This window comes from Sciurus vulgaris, assembly GCF_902686455.1.
Source record: "Sciurus vulgaris genome assembly, chromosome: 2".
NCBI classification, from domain to species: domain Eukaryota; kingdom Metazoa; phylum Chordata; class Mammalia; order Rodentia; family Sciuridae; genus Sciurus; species Sciurus vulgaris.
This window is the reverse complement of record NC_136462.1, coordinates 138957559-138974635: the sequence shown is the minus strand read 5'-3', so window position 1 is coordinate 138974635 and position 17077 is coordinate 138957559. Positions and strand designations below refer to the sequence as shown.

At 48.2% G+C, this 17077-nt stretch overlaps 1 long non-coding RNA gene across 4 annotated transcripts in view; it reads left to right on the top strand.

The window, feature by feature from the left end:
• The first annotated feature begins 930 nt into the window (after positions 1-930).
• LOC306654368 overlaps positions 931-17077 on the top strand; it is a 51103-nt gene continuing 34956 nt past the window's right edge. For all 4 annotated transcript variants that reach the window (XR_013761947.1, XR_013761948.1, XR_013761949.1 and 1 more), the window contains exon 1: positions 931-2255. This is a non-coding gene — a long non-coding RNA (uncharacterized lncRNA). The remainder of the gene's footprint in view (positions 2256-17077) is intronic.

Below are 17077 nucleotides of genomic sequence, written 5' to 3'. Positions count from 1 at the left end.
CCTGAGTCAGAGAAGCGCCCCCTGGCACCCGAGGGAGGCGAACCTCTTTGAAACCGTGTCGCCGCGACCTGGGCGGGAGGAGGAGTAGGACGCTGAGCCCTGGGTCTGCCTGTGGTCCTGACCTCTGCTAGTCAAGCAGGAGGCTCCGCACCTGCCCAGGTCTGGCCTCCGCGGCCCTCACGGCCCAATCCACTTTCTTCTCAGGATTCCAGCGCGAAGAAGAACGAACATGAATAGAACTCGTTGGCTTCCCTTTTCCAGACCAGAGGCTGTCAGGAGGCACCGAGGTCAAGTGGGGAGGTCCTTTCTGCATGGCTGATGGATGACTACACCACCCTACTGCCCTGGGCCCTGGAGTGCACTGAGGAGCAGAAACCTTGACCTCCAGCCATGCAACTCCACTTACCTGGCTGCTTGCTTACCCTGGTCTGGTCACCCAAGCTTTGGCCCACAATTGTTTGTCCTTAGGTTTGGATACTCTGAGGAATATGGACACAGTGACTGGCATGTAGTAAGCACTCAATAAACATTAGCTGTTGTTTTTACCATTATTAGGCACATCTTTTTCCTCTAAGAGTGCCCTCCCCAACCCCAGGATCATCTGTCCCAGACCAACCACTGCCTAACTAAGATCCTGGAACAGCCCTCAAACTAGTACCAGGGGCCCATCAGCTGCCTCTTCCCCCTCTGAGCCCTTGATCCAACAGTGCCCCATCCTTGACATGATGGGAGAAAACCTCAGCCTCTACAGTTCCTCCCTCAGGTGTTTGTCCAGACCTGGGCCACCAGAGCAGAAGACTCAGAGATCTGTAATGTGCCCTGTCCAGGTCAGCATCAGATGAGGGACCTTTTAATAAAGAAAAGCCTGGGAAGAGGGATGATGGTCCATTAGTCTTTTTTTTTTTTTTTTTTTTTTAAAGGGAAGAATCCTTCAGTGAGATATATGTATGTTCAGGAAAGATGGGGACACTCAAGAGCAGGCTGAGGCAGGAGGAGCAATAGAGACTGAGTCAGAAGCATTGGTATGACTCTCTTTCCTTCCAGGAGCATTTCTTTAGGTAAGCCTTTAATTGGCCTGGATGGGGGGTTGAGGGAGATAGCAAATATAGTTATAGCAGCAATATTACCAGATTTTTTGGCCGTAGTAAATAAATTTAACTCTACCTTCCGATTGTTTTATTATCAATAATACTAGTAGTAATGTTGTTATTATTTTGTAAACGACATTTCAGCCCCTGGAGCAGCTACAGGAGCCACTGCCAGGACGACAGTCACCTGCTTTGTGCTGCTCAGACTTTACCCTACTCTCCACTTCCCTCTCCACTACTCTCCTTCAATCTGACGGATATTCTTGGGTCTGAGCCTGTTTAAAAACGACAAATATCTAATTAATAAAGACTATCCATCCCCTCTTTATTTCTAACCATTTTGCGGTGCGAAGGACCCTGACGCAGGTCTAACAGCACAGCCTGCATTGTACCGTAATCGCCAAAACGTTGGCCTAATTTGCAGTTAATAGATCTGGAGCGAGGGAGTCAGGAAGAAATCAGTGGCCCAAGGAGCTAGATTTAAGCTTTGGAAGGATCGGAAATTAAAAGCCTGGAAGAAGGATGCGATTCATATTATTCTCCCCCTCCCACACACGATCATGTGTCTCCTCAACTCGGTCTTTGGGGACGCGGCCCTTAGCTCTCCGCAGCCTGTGTCCCTGTGGTTTGCTTCTGTGTCCAGACCATTGAGCGCCTGGGGCTCCTTTTCTCAATGCGCTCAGACCCCGCGCCCTCCGCCTGGCTTCTCCCAGGCCCCGGGAGGAGGCGCTGGTGCCCGGGTCGGCCTCTGGTCCCTCCCAGGCGGCGCCTGGTGCCCGCATTCACAAAGCCCCGCTTTTCGAAGAGGACACATTCACACACACACACATACACACACGCACACACTGTTAGGAGGGGAGTTTGATCTTGTCTCATTGGCGTCTCGGACCTGAAAGGAAAATCGTTTGGGTAAACAGCCAGGCTTCCAGGCTTAACGCCGGGCTCCCGCCCCCGCCCCTCCACTCCTCCCCCTCCCCCATTCCCCTTCAACCCCACCCGCCACCCGCACTCGGCTCTGCGGCCGGGCCCCGAGTGAGCTCCGCGCGACCGGGAGGGAGCCAAGGGCTCGCCGGGTTCAAAGGGCCGCAGCCCCGAGGGAATGCCCTCTTCGTTGTGTCCCGGGGTGCAGAAGCGGACTGCAGGGCGGTGGGACCCGCCTAGGTCACGGTAGGACCCGCAAAACCTCACTCTTCCCTGAGTAGCTGGTCCCTGGGGAGGGCACTGGGGAGTTCCGAGCCCGGAGGGGCATTTTCACCCAAATCGGGCAGAGTCCGAACCTCGCGTCTGGCTACGCTTCGGGGCTCCACCGTGGTCCCTATGGGGCCCCTTGAGCCCCCACCAAGTAACCACAGGCATTGGTACATTTGTGTGCACTTCTGTGGGCGCTAGCTTTGAGCTTCTGCTGGCCACCCTGCACTCGGTACACCCTTTGGTGATTACCCGTCCCCCACCTGCCTGCAAAAGGCCTTGGCTCCTGGAAAAGCCTTTAACCTAATATTAAGCGTTTTCCAAAGTTTGCTTCTTTCCAAAGGAGAGTTCCTCACTTAACTGGTTGTAAAAATAATTATTAGTTACTAACATGCAAAAAAAAAAAAAAAAAAAAAAAAAAAAAAAAACCAAAAAAAAACCCTTTTTAGTGTTTAAAAGGATAATGGTTTCTCTCTAGGTTACTCTCAAGCATGGAGAGAACTTTGAAATCTGGATATATCTTGATTAGAATATAAGATCCAATTATGTGGCGATTTCCTCGTCCTCTAATGAAATTCTCTCTCCTCCCTTCCTCTGTCTCCCATTCTTTCTTTCTCCTTCTCCGGGTCTCAGTCTCACTCTAATCCAGGAGTCATTAGCAACACCCTCTGGCTACATGTTTTGCATCAGTGAAACATTGTGACATAGTTGTAATACAAACTCTGCCGTCTTGCGCTGCATCTTGTGGTAGGAAGTGTAATAGCAATAAAAATCATTTTCATCTCCAGGCATTATTCAATCTGGGGGGTGGGGGAGGCAGCACAGAAGACCTGAATGTGAAAAAAGGAAGAGGTAAAAGAAAAATGAGAGTGGGGGAGGGGAGTTAAACATCTTTCAGTTTAGAAAACTCTTCTCCAAACTGTGAGCATGTAGATTCAAGCATATCATTTTCTACAATCTCCTCTCCAATGCTTTTATCCCTTCCCTTCACTCTCATCCCTCAGTGGGCCTCTGGATCCTCTCTGGAATTGTCTCTTCGCTCCCAGATCTCTCAACAGTTAATTTTCCCCAAGTTAGCACACTCTCCCAGAAAGCTGCAGAACTTTCAGGGCTCTAGTCACCCCTTTCTCAGTGCGCTGGCATGAGGGATGTGCCTTCAAGTCCTGCTAGGAAATTGGGGCCTCTCTTGTGTGGTCTCTCAGGAATCTTTCCTGGCTTGATGGAAAAGGGACAAGCCAGCCAGAAAGCTAACCTGGCTATTTTCCTGGTTGCAGCACTGTAATTTCTGAGCGGGAGCTCTGAGAGCCCTCTAATCTGCAATGAGGAGCGCTGGCTGCTTACAGGGATAAAGGGCACTCGCTCCATCCCCTGCCTTGCCCTTGGGGGCATACCCTGCCAACTCAGGGGTGTAAAGTCTCAAGAAAGTGTCTCCACCTTAAGTTTGCTCAAGCAGGGAAATAAAGGGACTTGTGCAACAATACATACACACTACCTCCATACCATATTTTCCAGTGTACTTAGCATTTTATGTATAGAGTCCCTTAAGCTCCTTTTAAAAATATATTAAACTTGTAATTGATATTTTAACAGATAAGTTTCTATACCTTTCCAAAACAAAGTACCTCCATCAGTTCTCACTGGATCATAAGAGAGATGCTCTGCTTTAAAAACTGTATTTGGTACGTGAAATGTATTTTTATTATTACCCCTATCTCTGGGATGGTACACTTTTGAAAGTAAATTGAAACAAAGACTTATGAAACCATGTAAGTAAATTAAAATTTCTGTATTTTATAATCCTGTGGAAGAGTTTGAGAGTGGGGCAAACATCTTAAGTTACTAAGGGGAAAAAATAGAGCCAAATGTCCAGTGTCATCTTGAGGAGAAATGCTGTGTAATTTGTAATTCTTGCCATTGCTACTTTCACTGGTTGATAGGTGGACATATTGAGGACTGCATTTTGTGGTTATTTTATAAGCAAAGTACAAAAGTGAGAAAAATAAGATTTCAATGGGCTGGCGACTGGTATGGCAAAGCTCCACTGATGCCCAACTCACCAGAATGAATGAATGGATTTCCATGGAAATCATAATTGGGAGGGGATGACTTCATAGGCACTTGTCTCATGGGAAATATTTGCATTGGCCACAACTAAATGACTCCGTACACGACAGTCGAACTGGTGGCCTCCTAGAGAACACGTATCGCTTATTTTTTCTTTCTACCACAGCAGCTTCACTGTTTGGTGACCACCTTGGATTTGATGAGATTGTATTTGTATATTTTTTCTTCTTCGGTTATTTTATTTCATTCCAATGCAGTCACTATATGCATATCGCTCACAGATAATGGTTTCTAACCAGTGGATAGAAGACCTGTGGATTTTGGATTCTCTTAGGGTTTTAATTACGGAAAAAAGTCTGAGTGACGTTCAAGTTGGGCTGCGGGAGGTTAGGAAGGCTTGGCCGCGTAATTCCAGTTTCCGAAGCGAGGTGGCGCTCCAGGGTACTGCAGCGCGCTCGGGTTTCCTCTGCCGAGCGACTCTGCAATTTTCCCGCAGTAAAGCGGCCGCCACCGAGCAACTTTAACGCAGGGGTTCTGAAGCCTCGTGGTAGAGATCGGGAGTACTCAGACCCGCTTAGGCCGAGAGACCCTCAGAGTAGAAGACCCGAGGTTACTACCAAAAGAGGCTGATGGCAGAGGGGAACACGGCGGGACAGAGGACGCTGCATCCTCTGGGCACCGCTGCTCTGGAGGAATCTGCAAAGTTCGATCATCCGTTAGTACCCAAGCCCCGCCGACAGCACCGCAGCGGCTGCGTTTGCGACTATGGCTGCGGCCCCTAAGGGCCGGAGTCAGCCTCCGCCCAACCCCGGGATGCCGATCTGAAACACGAGGATAATGTCGCGCATCATCCATCCAGTCTGCCTCAGGGAACTTCAACTTTTTTTTCTTTTCTTTTCTTTCCTTTTTTTTTTTTTTTTTCTTTAATGGAAAAATAAAGAAAGAAAATCTTGTGCGCACGATGTCTGTCTCCCAAAATAAGCAGCTCTCCTGCCTATTCTCCTTTCCCTTTGTTTTCTTCCATTTCCTCTTCCTTCCTTTTTCTTTCCTTTTCTGTAATTTTCCTTCCTTTTCTCTTTTCTTTCGTAATTTTTTTCTGTTCTCCTTTCATTTGTGAAAGTCGGATTTGTGTGTGTGTGCGAGAGAGAGAGAGAGAGAGAGAGAGAGAGAGAGAGAGAGAGAGAGAGAGAATTCTCAGTCTTAGAAAAGTCAGCATTGAGTAAATGGCAGTAAAATTGACGACGAAACTACTTTGATTTATTGAATGGACTCCAATCCATGGGATTTTGTTTCTACATAACTTCTGCCTTTCCTGGTGTCTGTCTCACAGCTTCTAAATCAAAGATGACCTGGAGAAAATGCCTCTCACTTTGCACTACTAATCTGTGGTTGTGGGGATCCTTTAAATCCATTTTTGAAACAAAGAGAATTAATAATAGTAATGATAATAGTAACAGTTGTAATGAACATTATCTCCATCATCCTGAATTTCTTCCTGGTTTTGCAGCAAGGCTTGTCAGAACAGTAGCAATGCAGGTGGCTGGGTTGTTACTTTGGGATCCTGCTTTCAGTATCTGTTCCATAAGAATCCCCAGATCCCTGAGCTGTCCCCCTCCCAGTGGCCTTGGGTATAAAGTATGGGCCCTTCCAGTTGCACGGAAGTTTTGCTTGACCCACACAGGTCTTAGGTCTCAGGTTTGTAGACAGCTGCAGGTCTTTTAGCCAATATTTCCGGCCACCTCACCTTCCCGGAAGTTTTATAGCCTAACTGGAGGAATTTTCAGCCCAATATAGGAGACTACAGAAACTCAGAGGGTCAGGTCATTAGGAATATTAATGTGGTGACCAATAATTATAAATATGATCTAAAAGTCTCTTTCTATTCATTTCTTCAAGTATTTATTTGAACTAAGTGATGAAAAGTGACAGTTGTGAAATAGACAGCTTTTAAAAGTAATGAACTCAGATGAGAATTTAACCTGTCGATTGCTATAAATCAGCTTTGAAAAAGATGAATGAAGAATGTTATTTTGGTACCTAACTGCCAGCATTTGCTGCTGTGTGGGCCACTGGCCTTTGAATTGGCTTAAAAGCACCACTGGGGTGGCTTGAATCTCTAGAGCATGGCCCTCCAGTGACCAGTAGGCCTGGGACTCTGCTACCAAAAGGTGACATTTTGGTGTGTGTGCTTCCATGTCTGTTTAGATGTCAGCCACTGGTTGGGGCCACTGCAGTGTGTCTGGGCAGGTGACCTCAACCCTGATCACAGCTGGGAATTGAGACTGAACTCACACTATAATAGCTGGGAGCTCAGCCTAACTCTGCAGTCCTTGATGAAGGGTCAGTGCCTGCATGACTCCCTGAATTATCTTACTAACTCTTTGGACTTGGTGGTAGCAGTATTGCTAGGGATGGGGGTGGGGAGAAGACCAAATTTCTCCAGGCTCTGGGAGTGGGTATGGGGTTTTAGGTGACATTGAATGGCTTCCATCTTCCAGGAGAAAACTGCAAGGAAGGCTTGGGGGTGGGGGCGGTGGCTGCAGAGAAATTGGGCAGGTATATGCGGGTCTTGGAGAAGGGTCTAGATTCTGCATCTGTCCCAGACAGGGGACCAAAAAAATCACTTTTGAAAAAGGCTGTCTGATGTGTTGTTTTATAGTAAACTTTACGCATATTCCTGGATATCTCAGGGGTTTGCCACTGCTTAAAATAGGTATAAGAGGTAAGCTTATTTCCAGGTCTGCTGTTGTCCATGACTATTTCAGTCATAATAAGGTTTGTGGTGGGGAAAAGTCCGGTTTCCAATGACTTCTATCCCACCCACCCATCCATTACACCCCCGGCTATGTTCTTCTGTGTCTGCTAGTTTTAACACTTCCCCGGATGTTCATCTCACGTGCCTCTCTTGCGTCTTGGAGAAACGCTGGCTACCAACATTCTCCCCGAGTGGAACGAGGCAGCTTGAGTACCAGCAACAGGTTTTGCTGAGCAGCGTCTGCAGAGTCCTCTCCTCCTTCCTTCTCCATCCTCACTTCTGGGGTTAACTGGGAAAAGGGGTACTCCTCTTCCCCCCTCTCCCTTGGCGACCCATAGCTGTCCTTGGGCAAATGCAGGGTGACTGAAGAGATGGCCCACACTCCCCTAGCCCAAATTTCCCAGACGGCTGAAAGCTCGGACAGAGAGGATCCCTTTGGGGATGAGACCCAGGGGAAAAAAGTGGAGAGGACCACGCCCTTTCCGGAGACGTTAGCCCACTTCTCCCTGGCATGCTGAGCTTTTGATTCCGTTCGGCTGCACCCTAGCCTGTGATGCCTCCCGGAAGCCAGGGGGTCTGCTAACAGACCTATGGCAGCACACCACTTCAGGTCCGAGTTCCCTTCTTTGGGGATCCGGGTGCCGGAAAGGAGAAGCCCAGCCCCGGGAATTTGAGGCTCCAGCTCTGTCCGAGTCTGGCCCGCCTTCGGAGTCAACAGGAGCCGGAACCTGTGGGTCTTAGCGGTGGACAATAGGCTACCGCTTGGCCACTGACCCCTGCCCTCCCCGACAGCAGCTGGGGTACCCCGCGTGCCAGCTGAGGCAGCCGGGGATCTGAATCGGCCAGTGTGGTGGTGGTAGGAGACCAGCAACTTCCATTTTCTTGCCGGGAGGAGGGAAACTCTTCGGAGGTGGCCAGTGGAGACTCCTCCTCCACTCCGCCCCGAGGCAGCCGGGTCTCGGTTAGCTGTGCGTCTCCGCCCGCCCGAGCGTTTCCATAAATCAGGCCGCTGGCAGGCTGCTAATTAGCTCGGGCCGAAAAGAATGAGAGCTCCATAGCGCACGGTGGGGTGGGGGTGGGGGCTCAGTAGGTGGGAGATCAGAATTTCCCTAGGACCATCCGGAGACTCCTTGGGGCACTTCAGCAACAACCGCCCAAGATACTGCAGTTCACCTCCTCCCAGCCCTGGCCTCCTAGCAGGGTCGTCTAGATCACACACCTCCCGCACTGCGCGTATCCCCACGCTCGACCCGGCCCGCCCACCCACGCGGAGGCCAGCTCTCCCACTAGTTGAGCAAGCCCAGCATTAATTAACTCCCCCTTTCCCCTTGCAATATCGGAACACTTTCAAAACTCATCCCCAAGTGTTTTCCTCCTTAAGCCTAAAGTCTGTGCTTGAAATAACCGCTAAAAAAAGAGCGGAGTTGGGTCTGGAAGAACGGTCGGTCACCGCCGGGCTTTGGGATAACAGGAATTCCCTAATGATAGTGTGGGGTGTGAGATGGGATGCTATAACCCTATCCCTCCTCCCTCAGTGAAAAGGCAAGGCGGTCAATCAACTTAGAAATAACATTAAAGTTGGATTATTGATTTCCATGAAAATTGCTAGCAAAAGATGCTGCGAGCGAAAGCGACTTCTGTTTATTTTCTCTTTTCCTCCCCCACCCTTCTCTTAGCCTGTGGGCTCTGTACCCCTCCCACCCCTTCCCACCCTCCGGGAAGAGACTCTGAGATGACATCACCGCGGAGACCCGCGGCCTCCCGGCCCCTGGCCCCTGGATCTCAGCTAAGATTGACAGGTGTCGCTCGCAAGCACAATGCCTTCCAGGTGTCACCGTCACAGTCCCATCCCTCCTAACTCGCCCTCTTGGCCCCCTTCCGTTCCAACTCTCCTACCCCTGGGAGAAGCTCTCTCACCCTTCCCCCTATCCCCGTTGTAGCTTCACGCATCTGGGCACTGGGCCTCAGGTCTAAAGATACTGACAGGGGGCTGGCACCAAGGGGCAGGGGTGGCTGGGACTCCGTCTACTGCCTGCCGCGAAGGCGCTCCGAGATGCCAAAGGCTCTGGTGAGGGTCCAGGCGGCGACAGCCCGGCAGTGGGCAAAGAGTGAACATGCGTGCATTTTAAAGGAACTAGAGCTCTCTGGACTTCCTTGTCTTTGCTCTCTATTCTCCCACCCCACCCATCACAAACACATAATATAACAGACGCGAAGATAATCCTGCCATCTGGCAAATCCCAAATTTGGCGACCAAGCTCGGAAAGCAACAGCGACGACATCTCATCCCGGGAATAGGTGGCCGGTCCTGCTCTATTCCCCCGAGCTAGGGCAAAGGCGATGGATTCTGCCCTCACTGCCCCCACCTCTGCCAGATCCCTGCCCTGACCACGCAGATTTTCTCCCGCTCTGTGTAGCTACGCTGGGGTCCAGAATGGGGAAACTACAATTCTGGGGTTTCCACCCTATTTTCCACCAGTATTGCCTCAATGAACTAAAACCCAAATTTGGCTTCATTATGTACAACGGAATGTAATTTATAGCTGGGCGGCCTGTCCGCGGCAATTTAGATCATTTGGTGATAAGGATCACACTTATTAGATTTCTTCAAAGCCGATGGGGTTCTCTCTCTCTCTCTCTCTCTCTCTCTCTCTCTCTCTCTCTCTCTCTCTCTCTCTCTCTCTCTCTTTTAAGGAATTTGTGCTAAATTGCCCAGTGCTGGTGTGATAACTGTCAAAAGTTTGACATCAAAGGAGCTAATATTATTCAGTTACCAGAGGAGCTGTCTGTCTAAATAAGAATATCTTAATTACTGCATCACAAAGGTAGAAAAGGGGTCGAATCTGAAAAGGGGAGAGGTATTCAGCCAGCTCCTTTTGATGCACTATCTATATTAGACCGATGAACGCGCTTAATCAGGCCTAGTCCGATTTCCTTTCCTCTCGCTGTCGGTCCTCTGAACTTTATAACTATATGTAAACACGTTGTCAGTGGGGACATAATCTTCTCGGGTTCTTATTAGAAGAAATTTCCATCCTCTCCCGTTCTAGACTAGGCAGTGGAGTCCGCTCCATCAATGAAGGGACTAAGGTTTCGTGGACAATAATGTGGCAATTGTTGATGGTTTGTGACCCATAAAATGTGGAGGTGACTGTTCTGGCTTTGGTATGTAATTATGCAAAACACTTTCCATAAAGACTTGCCATTCGATCTAATGGCAGTCCCTGCGGTCTATTTCAAAAAGGGAGGGTCTATGTACAGAGAGAGAAAAGTAACATTTGTTTTAACACAGGTTTTATGGGGGGGGGGGGATAAATACAAACACATCCCAACGCCACCCAAAGTATTTTTCCAGTCAAATTAAAATAATTACGAGGGGGTTTAATAAGTTAATCATAGCAACACAGCCCTACCAAACACTGTGGGGGTGGGGTTCAGGCTTCAGTGTACCACCTCCCGACCTGGGACTGTGCCTGAGAATAACAATTCACCTCTGGGATTTTCAGGGGAGGAGTAGGGTGTCTCTGTCTCAACTCAGTCCACCTGGGTGTCCCATTGAGCGCTAAAGTCTCCTGTGAGGGGGTGAGTTTGGAAGGACTTGGGCAATGCTTTAATTCTTGAAAGAATTACTTAGTAGAGGGAATTTTAATGAAGGGGCCCTCTCTCAAGAAATGCCCCCATTCCCTTTCCCTCTAGTGCCCTCAAGTTCCCAGGAATCCTGGGACAGGGAGGAGTAAGGAACTGATTTGAGTGGAAAGGCTAAACCCGACGCTCACGCTCAGAGACGACAGCGGTGGGAGGAGCATACTCCAAGCAGCCAAAGCTACAGAAGCACCTTCGCAAGACACCTGAGATTTGGTTTTGTTTTTAACAAATAATAAAAAGAATTAAAAATGCCTGGAGGAAAAAGGTGGAATGAGATAGGAGGGTCGTCACTGGTCCGCACTCAGCACTGGCCGCTAGCTAGAAAGCGAGTGTTTTCTGGCACCCCACTGGTCCCCACCACTCCCGGAGACATGCCCCCCACAGACTGAGCTGCTATGTGTTGGGTTATGAGTCCTCACTGACCGCAGCGCAGTGACGTTGCTGTGCGAGCCCCGCAGACGATGGCAACAGGGGATTTTTCAAGGGGGAAATGATGATTAAAAGAGAGAATCATCTAAATATCAAAGTGACACAGGGGAGACCTGGAAAAAATATTTAAGCTAATGAAAAGCAAATAAAGAAGCAGGCACTTAGGCTGGGAAATTAAATATTATGTTTAAGATGGTGCTTTTGTGCGGACTTGAAGATTTCCGATTCATGTACACATAATAAACACTCGGGTTTGTCATCCGGAGGTGCAAATCTGAAAGATATTCCAACAAATGAAGTGCTGGCAGAGAGAGGAATAAAGAGATCGGTGCCTGTCAGGGGTCAGGCAGCCTGAGATTGCTTCTAGAGATCTTTTGAAAATTTCACACGATTGAAGGCTTAGGGGCTTCACTGCGCTCGCATTTCAAACTCAGATCAGTGGGATCACAATCAAAAATAGAGGTCTGGAAAATTTTGATGCAAAGATGGCCACAGGCTGCAGGGCTTCTCTCACTAATGTTCTCTGTCTCTTCTCTCCCTCTCTCTCTCTCTCTCTCTCTCTCTCTCTCTCTCTCTCCCTCTCTCTCTCTCTCTCTCTAAGACGGATACCCTGACATGGCTGTGATCCTTTGGATGACAGAGTTTTCAGAAAAGAAAGAGAAAATTGCATCTTGTCTTATAACTTCCTTTCAGCCAAAAGGAATTTAGGATCTTATCCCCCCCCCCCAAAAAAAAAGGCAGGGGGAGGGGAGGAGACAATTCATTTCTAGCAAGTATAGGAAGCTCAAAGAGTTTTTGGATTTCATAGTTAATAATCTACTCCTAGACAGTTAGGTTTGGCTCTCTTCTTCATTTATGCAGCTTAAGATGATTTTTCATTCAGCTTATAATTTAGTATTACATTGAAAATTCATCCCAATTTCTTGCTACTGTCAATTGTATGCATATTTAGATGTATAAAAATGGTTACATGAACATGTATATGCTGTGCACATGACCTCTTTAATCCCTAAAACTGACTCATTCCGTGGGCGTAAATTCTCACTTAAATTTTGATTCCCTCGTCCAACAAGTCGCCACTTTCTGGTTCAAACAAAAGACAGAAAAATAAGTTCTTTGATTGAACCATGGGGGAGAATTAAAGGACCTTAGGAGAGGGTTTCTGTGAGAATAGATCAAACTAAGGAACTCTGAAATGGGGCCAGACTGAGAAGATGCAAAGAAGCTGGCTTGACAGCCAGAGGGATAAAACAGACAATCTTGGGAACACCCAGAAGTAATGGCAAATATGCTAAATCAATACTCATTTAAAATTAATTGCATTTGGTTCAAGAAACTTTAGGAAGAGCAGGAGGAAAGAACTAATTTAGCATCACTCTTCCAGTTTTATATTTTTGCTACTTTAAACAAAGGAATAAGATATATTTGGAAATAATCTGAATTATAATTTAGTTTCATTAGCTCTAAAGCCAAAATGAGCAGAAGTAGAATTCCTAAGGACTTCCCTTAAGTGGATATATTCAGAGATCTCTAAGAGGAACCTCACAGAGGACAAAGAGAAGACCTGTACAAAAATTTTCTCCTTTTTAATTGACTTAACTCATTATTAATGTGCATTGCTTCACAGGTGGGCAGAAATAAAAAAGTATAAGAATTGGTTGGACTAATTTTCTAAGTCCAAATCTTTATTGACTGTGGTTTCTCCTTCCCTGGGCAGGCTCTGGGACCACCCCAGCTTGGGGTGCAGAGGCAAACCATAGGCAACCTGGCAGGCTGGACAGGCCCCAGATACTGCTGCTAGGCAGAAGAGAACTGAGCCCCTGGCGCCCTGGTTTTGATGAATAGTAAAGGAGGAGAGAAGTAGAGTGTGAGTGCCCCTCAATTCCCACATCCAGAACCTTCTTGGACAACCAAGTTACCAATTCTAGCCAGGGAACATCTCCCCCTGGAAGTTTTGATGGTTTCAGGGTTTAGATGGTTTCAGGGCTGTAGCTGCCCTTTGATTGAGCTTCTCCATTTTTTTTTCCATATCCACAGTAAAGGAATAGAGAGCAATCCACGGTATAACTTTAAAATACTCGAGTAGAGAAACAAATGGAGACTTTGTAGAAGGGCCACCTACAGGGTTCTCAATCTTGCTCTTTCTTAGTAGTCTAAGAAGGAGGAGACCCCCAACTGCGCTTTAAAAGCGAGGTTTTATGCAGTGAATATGATGGGGCTGGACCTGGCATCCAGGACAAGCGCTGGGAGAGAAAAAGCACTGGCGCGTAAAAGCAAGTGAGTGGGTAAAGATAGTGAGGCTCTTTGGCCGAATGGGAACTGTGTCGCCTCTGAGACCGAGAAGCGACCTAACCCCAGCGGGGAGACTGAACAGCCAGCTTGCTTTGCGCTGAGATCCACTTTACAGTGGGCTGGCCGAGTGCACCAGATCTCAGGCCAGAGAGAGTCAAGTATCCTCTGATGAAATGAAGGAGGTCTAAGGATAATTCCCTTTGCAGAATGCAGAGCTGGCAGGAGCCTTAATTAAAACAAACAAACAACAACAACAAAACCCACCTCATGAAACGGTTTTGAGGGTTGCATACTTTGTCCATAAAACAGGAGTTTTCTCGGGCCAGGGAGGTGAGACCTACGCAACTTGGAAGGATGTCCGCTCAAATTCTTAAGGAACTCCAGGGGCGGGGAAAAGGGCAGCAACCCTACATCTCAGGCTGCAGGAGACCTCCGGTGATAGTTACAGGTTTTCCTCTCCTAACCGTGGTCAGCCTTAGGAAGACATACGAGTTACATTTCTCTCGTGTCTCCTTTCTAAGGGCAGGCGCGCGGGGGGCGGGGGCGGTCAGGATTCAGCGAAGGATTGCAAACAGGAGGTCAGGGTTTTCTCAGAGCTTGAGATGAAACGGGCACTTCTAAATTTCTAGATTTTAAAGCAAACAAAGCTGAAAAGAACCCAAACGCCTCTGGTCGGGCAAGAGCTAGAGCTCCCTCCGTGCGTTTGAGGCAGAGAGCGCGCTTAACAAAGCAGCATGCTCCCTTCCTATCAGGGGCCAAATTCCAACCTGGCTTCCTCACTCTTTTGTATGGTGGTCGGAAATCAGGAAACCCGGAGAACACTCCTGTAGTATCTGCTCACCGCCCCTCACAAGCTGGCTGCGGGGGCAGGGCACAACCGGTAGCCGGGATTACTTTGAGCTCAGGTGGGGAACTAGCCCGGCTGGAGGCTGGGCAGCCTGGGCCAGGCCCCATCCCAACCGCTGCCCTCTGCCGGGGTCAACCACCAAAAACATCCAGGGGCCTAGTTGAATGCCGGATAAGAAAGGAAACTCCCAAAGCATCTTCCAGCTCCATTACCCCCATAGCAGAAAATTGAACATTTCCAGCGTTTGGAAACCTCCTGCCACCTTAGAAAGTGGTCTGTCCTGCAGAGAGGCGAAAACATGCTAGGACACCGTCTGGCCATTTGGCCTTTTCTAAAATTATGTATTAAAAAATATCATGAAATGAAAAACTCCAGGCGAGGCAACGCCTTTCTTCTACTTCTTTTGATATGACACCCACTAAATAAAATCCCCTTTCAAGCCATCATCACTTTAACTTCAAAGGAACGAATGTTAATTTTACCTTTATTTAAATGATTACCAAAGCGGGAGCGGATCTCCACTTCTTCAGCCCTCCCTGTCGATTTTAACCTATCAAGTGCTCTGAAAAGTAAGCAGCTCCTCTCCTCCTACTGCTTAGTTTTTTGTTGATGTTAATTTTGTGGAAGCTATTTAAAGTTTAGCATGACATGTAGGAGTCAGGACTCAAGCGTCAAATGTGTCAGGTACCTCCAATGACCTCGGAGTGGAAGAATGTCAGAACCATATGATCTTTCCCTGGATGCCTGCAGACCAGGCCACGTGGGATCTAGTGGGCACCATCTCCTGATACGAGGCTCCAAAATCTTAAGTGCAGAAATGGGCAGTTGGCCATGAGCACAGCCAGATGACCACCTAGCACAACTTTGCCTCTGTTCCTTGGAGGCAAGGAAGGGAATGTGAGAAACTTCGGGCGATCTTTTTGACGCCATGTCCAATTTTTAGGATCTCTTGCCAATTTCTCAGTGTGTTTCTGTCTAGATAGACTAAGCTCTTTGTAGTTAATTAACCCGTAGTCCATCTACAATTAATACAGAGAGAAGAAAAAACAGAAAAGGAATCAGATGGAGAGAGGAAAATAAAATTAATGCGAGTCTAGCCGGATTCCTTTACATCGGTTCGTCACAGCTAGTTACCGACTTTCCAGCTGCGAAGACGTTGCGAGCCATTTACTGTAATTGAATTGCTGTTATAACACCTTTCAGGGGGACAGCAATGCGTTCGTTTCAAAAAAGTTGTGCATGCTTGTGCTCCTCCTGGCGTCACCGGCCTCCGCCAGGCAGAGCTGCCCCAAGGGGATAAGCACACGGCTCGGTAGGCCCCGGGTGGAGCCCGAGAAACCTGGTCCCAGGTGAATTCATGTTGGGAAGTGAATGTCTCTGGTTTTGCTGATACTCTGGGGATGCTGGGAACCTCATAGGAGTCAGAACACCAAGTGAATGAACCTGAATGAGAGATGGGGGTAGGGCCCGGAATTGCAGAGATAGGGTAAATCAACATTTTGCCAGGAAGTAAATCCCGGCCACCAGTGCCTTTGCCTTCGCTTTTCCATTTTATTTCTGGAGTTGCTCCTGCCATCGTGGTTGTACAGCACCACCCTATCCGCCTCCTTTCACCCGCCTTGGCGCCCCTTAGGAAATGTATTCACCTGAGGAAGTGAGAAAATTTCCTGCCCTAAAACTTTAGGAACCAGAGGTTGGGGCGCACTGCTGAGATGACTTCACGCGCGCGCTCTCGCTCCCCACACTACTCCTATCCACCTCCCTAGACTGGGGTTTTCATTTTGCCGGCGGAGGAAGAACATGGAAGCCAATAGGATATACCGCCTCAGTTTCCCAGTCACAACTTCTGGTCTCCATTAGGGGCCTCTCCAATACTTGCTCAACTTTTGCAGCCTTCCTTGGGTCTCTGTTATCCCCCAGAGGTCCCCATAGTTTGACGCCTTGCCTTTTCTATGCCTTTTCTTATTCCTTATTGGTCCCTCTTGTGAAGTTTCCAGAGTTTTCTAGACGTAGAGAGCAAACCGTAGACTCAGATGATCTTCAGGGCAGTCACGGTCTCCCGCCTGTCAGCGCTGTCTCTGGCACAGTCACCAGAAGCTCAGTACATTAAAAGAAGTGTCCGGGTGTCAAAAGGAAGGGGTGATCTCTCCACCTCAGTTCCCCAAATCGGGTTCCTTTAGCTAATTTAAAGAGACTCCAAGGAAAAGTAATTAGTTGAGGCTCGAGTGCGCTTCACTACCCCTGGCTGTGAAGAGCTGTCTGATCTTGGTGGATACACACTGTCTTGGGCATTTTCAGTTGCTCCCGGAGGTTAACGAGAGAACTTGAGACTTTCACCTCACTAACGACCCCCAGAGGTGCGGCAGGAATAAAGGTGGCTGGAAAGTAGTCCCCTAAGTTTTTGGGACTGATATTCAAGGGGAGAACAGGGGAGAAGCAAGACGTTTTGGGGAGAAGAAACCAGTGTGAGGTTTGGTCTTTCGCTGTCAGGTCCGGAAACTTTATGACTGTCACTTGGAGTTCACCAAACGTGTGTGTGTGTGTGTGTGTGTGTGTGTGTGTGTGTGTGTGTGTGTGTGTATCCCCACGGGAGCGGATGAAAAGAAGAATAGGAATTTAGGCAGGGAGGTGGTTTTTGGCACCCACAACACTCCAACGTGACTCCATTTGAACTTCTCTTTTCCTGGGAGAACTTCAGCTTCCTTAGGTGCTTACTAGGTGTAAAGTCTTAGAAACGAAAAGCCCGTTTATCTTGGAGACATCTGACGA